Genomic DNA, 4,330 nt, shown 5'->3' on the forward strand with positions numbered 1-4,330 from the left:
CCATCTTCCGTCCATGGTTTCATTCTTCGACTCCTACAGACAAAGAATTCCAGGGAAGCCATCCTGCCCAGGGGAACACCGTGTGTGCCAGTCCAAAATTCCCATATCATATGGGATTATATTTCTTTTTATAGCTTTTAAAATAAAATATATTAGACTGACTTCTACCAATGTATAATACTCACTACAAGTATATAGCTATAGCAATGCCCATGTACCAATATAAATATATAGCTAACAATTATATATCACTAAATGCTGCACACTGTTCTCTACACTTTATGAAGATGAACTCATTTAATCAGGTGTAGTTTCTCAGAATTTATACATAAAAATCAAAGCTTTAATATTATATAACTGTATTTCAGAACTTGAAACAATACCTTAAGTGTTTGGAGATAAAAGGTCAGCGTAGAAGGTTAAACTAAAATCTTCAGTTAACACTGGGAAGAGTTCCACATAAAAATCAATAGCAAAGGAAAAATATTTTCGATCACTTGGAACAATAAGAGCATAATGAAATACTTCAAAACTTTCTTGAAGCAAAACATGTGTATCTCTTAAAGAGTAGGAAAAAACTCTCCATATGCTCAGTTAGAAGATGAAGCACAGTTGTCATCTGTCATATGTCTCCTTCCCCAGAAAAATCTAGTTTAAGATTAAGATTAAATGTCAGACCCAAGAGATCGTACACGGCATCTATTTATTATTGAATCTGCATAACAAAAGATTTCCAAGCAGCAGAATTATTTCAGAAAAGCATCAGTATAATTTATTATCACTTTTTGTCATTAAATGTCAACTATAAATAAATATAATTTTTAAGTTTAAGCTTTGTGAAACCCAAACTATAATCTATTTGGGCTTTTTGATGCTGGGTTTTCAATGAACATTTAAGAACATCTCCTTTGTGTTTTTTGGAAGCACCATTGATTCAACATGGATATAATAGCAAAGAGAGTACAGGGCACAGATAGGTCCTTGAAATCATATTTTTTTAAAAGCATAATTTTTGTTCTCAAGAAAATTTTTTTAACTTGTCTAGAAGTGAAAATAATCTAGATAAAGCTATCTTTATTTTTTTTATCTTTAAATTCTTTATTAGTTAAGGTATTACAAATGTGTCCTCACACCCCCTCCCTTAACCCCTATCCTCCCCACCCCCTCATGCTCTTATCCCCCTGTTGTCCATGTCCATTGGTTTGGCTTATATGCATGCATACAAGTCCTTTGGTTGATCTCTTCCCCTTAACCCCACCCTCCCCTACTTTCCCTCTGGGGATTAATAGTCTGATCGCTGTTTCTCTGTCTTAAAGCTATCTTTAAATAAAATTATTAGTTTTCATTTTTAAGGATAATGCAAACTAGAAAGGGCTCTGAGGATTTATGTGTAACAATATAAATGTGAGTGAACAAAGTGCTCATGGCATAAACTCATGTATAGGCTTGCTTCTCCCCATCCCCTCCCCAAATTCATACTTGTGAAGGTGGGAAGGGCAAGGGGACAGGAAGGAATAAAAGGAGGGCACTCAGGACATTTAAACTTAATAAGGGCAGAGAAGTTCAAGGAAGTGCAATTGCAGAAGAATACTTAAACCATTTTCTGTTTAGATTATTCTCTCAAAATATTCTTTATCCAATGATTTCCTGCAGTTGTTCCACACAAAACATTAAGTATATCAAAGGAAAAGCATCTCCTCAAAGAGTGAGGAAAGCAAAGACGATTTATTTCTAGACAGTGCTCCCAGGAGAAGATGCCACCACTAGGGAGCAGCAGAGGTTGTCCCTTGGGTCATCAGCATCAACACAGAATCTCACAGATAACCAACTACGTTTGTAGGTAACCAACTAGTTATGCTTTCCACTTAATGAGTTGCTCTTCTCATTTATTTTCATTATAATGCAATGAGGGAAATTCTATTCTTACCCCCATTTTTCAGATGCAGAATGTGAAGACCTGTAGAAGCTCAAGGTCACAATGCTAGGACGTGGTAGAGTTGGAATTGTGTTTCCCCACTCCAAAGTCTGTGCTCAGTTTAATACACTTTGAGAGAGCTAAGAATGAAAGACACTCTTCTGGGAGCATAAATTGCAGCCTAAAAGGAGCAATCTCTGAATTTTTTAATTCTAAGGTAAACCATTGGGTTTTTATTTATTTATTTATTTATTTCCTCATCCGAGGATATTTTTCCATTTATTTTTAGGAGAGTAGAAGAGAGAGGGAAAGACAGAGAGAAACATCCATGGATATGAGAGAAACACATTGATTGGTTGCCTCCTGCACAAGCTCCAAACCAGGACCTAGGCTGGAGAGGAGCAACCTGCAACCAAGGTACATGCCCTTGACTGGAATCAAGTTTTTTATTGTTGAGTAGGAGAGGGATAACACTCCATATTAATTTTAAGTTGGATTCCAATTTTAGAAAATGATAATATGAAATCATCCGAGGATATTTTTCCATTTATTTTTAGGAGAGTAGAAGAGAGAGGGAAAGACAGAGAGAAACATCCATGGATATGAGAGAAACACATTGATTGGTTGCCTCCTGCACAAGCTCCAAACCAGGACCTAGGCTGGAGAGGAGCAACCTGCAACCAAGGTACATGCCCTTGACTGGAATCAAGTTTTTTATTGTTGAGTAGGAGAGGGATAACACTCCATATTAATTTTAAGTTGGATTCCAATTTTAGAAAATGATAATATGAAAAAGAAAGTGTATTATAAACTTCAGGAAATATTGTATACAAATAATCCAAGTTTATATATGGGTCTGTGTTCATATTTATGTATGTGTTGATAATCTTTTAAAGAAAGTGGTACAGTGGTCTGTATTCTTCTTATTCTTGGTCTTATCTTTCTAATTCTCCCTCTTCGTATTTCATACTAAAGTGCATTTATCTTATACCTTACTGCCTTTATACCTTACTGCCTTAGGGCCAGTTCTCATTTGAAATCTTAAAGTGATGTTTACCAGAATGATCCCTGATTCACTAGCAAAGTTAAGGAAGGACCCTATAGTTTCCTTCCCTTTTCTAAAACATTATTTTTTCCTTTAAAAAAACAACAATAACAACAAAAAACAATACCCCATTTCAGATCCGGTAATAGTGGTGATTAGTGTTAAAAGAGAAGATATTTTGCTGGAGCAGGAATTTGCAATATCGCTCAATAACACTGTGGAGGTGATACACTCTCCACCTTTATGCTGCATCCTTAAGAAGGACCACCTCTTTCTTGTCTTAATGTATTTCCACTGGCCAAGTTGCCACACGTAGGAAATATGATTGTTTTGGACTAGTGCTTTTGTAGGGCTGAGAAACCATGGGCTAATATCAAAATGAAGGAACTCGATTAGATCATTTGAAAGATTTACTCATTCAACAAGCATTTATAGAATACCCACTATGTAATGTGCACTGGGTTGGCACTGGGAACATTAAGATAAGCAAATAGTTTTCAGACACACACAAAAAAAACAAAACCCAAAAACTTTTCAATGACACCTGGTAAAATCAAGATGGTGCCAACATTAAATGCAAAACGTGTCAGTAACTTGGCAGAAAATCCTTCCTCCCAGCTTCCTTATGTAAGGAACTAAGAGTGAAATACTGTTTAACAAATAGTTCATTATCAATCCTCTTGGTGGTACACAGGAAGTTACTGTGCAGAAAATCATGGAAATTGATGAAAACGTTTGTGGTACTAAGCCTCCAAAATAGTCCCCAGTGATGCCTACCTTCCAATCTCCCTACCTTTGTATGGCCCCATCTCACACTGTAGCAGGGCTGGTCTCTGTGACCTAAACATCCTGCAGAGGTGACGGGCCAGCTTCGACCTCGGACCCTTGCTTTTCCTGCCTCTTGGTCACTAGATCAGGAAGCCAGCAGCCATGTGCGGAGCAACCCTATGGTGAGGCTGAGCCAGGGGTGGGCAAACTTTTTGACTCGAGGGCCACAGTGGGTTCGTAGACTGGACCGGAGGGCCGGAACAAAAGCATGGATGGAGTGTTTGTGTGAACTAATATAAATTCAAAGTAAACATCATTGCATAAAAGAGTACGGTCTTTTTTTTCAATAGTTTTATTCATTTCAAACGGGCCGGATCCGGCCCGCGGGCCGTAGTTTGCCCACGGCTGGTAGGCACTGGAGTGGTGTCTCCTTCTCCAGCCGCAGTCCTGCCTTCAGAGGTCCACAGCCTCAGCTGGCAGACAGTCTGACTATATCTTCCCGGAGGCCCTGAGCCGGCACGCAGGTTCCCTGCTGCTGGAAACTGTGAGGTAATATGTGTTTATGGTTTTAAGCTGCTATTTCTGGGTATGAGGTGCTATTC

This window comes from Myotis davidii, unplaced genomic scaffold (genome assembly GCF_000327345.1).
Source record: "Myotis davidii unplaced genomic scaffold, ASM32734v1 scaffold268, whole genome shotgun sequence".
In the NCBI taxonomy this organism is placed as follows: Eukaryota; Metazoa; Chordata; class Mammalia; order Chiroptera; family Vespertilionidae; genus Myotis; species Myotis davidii.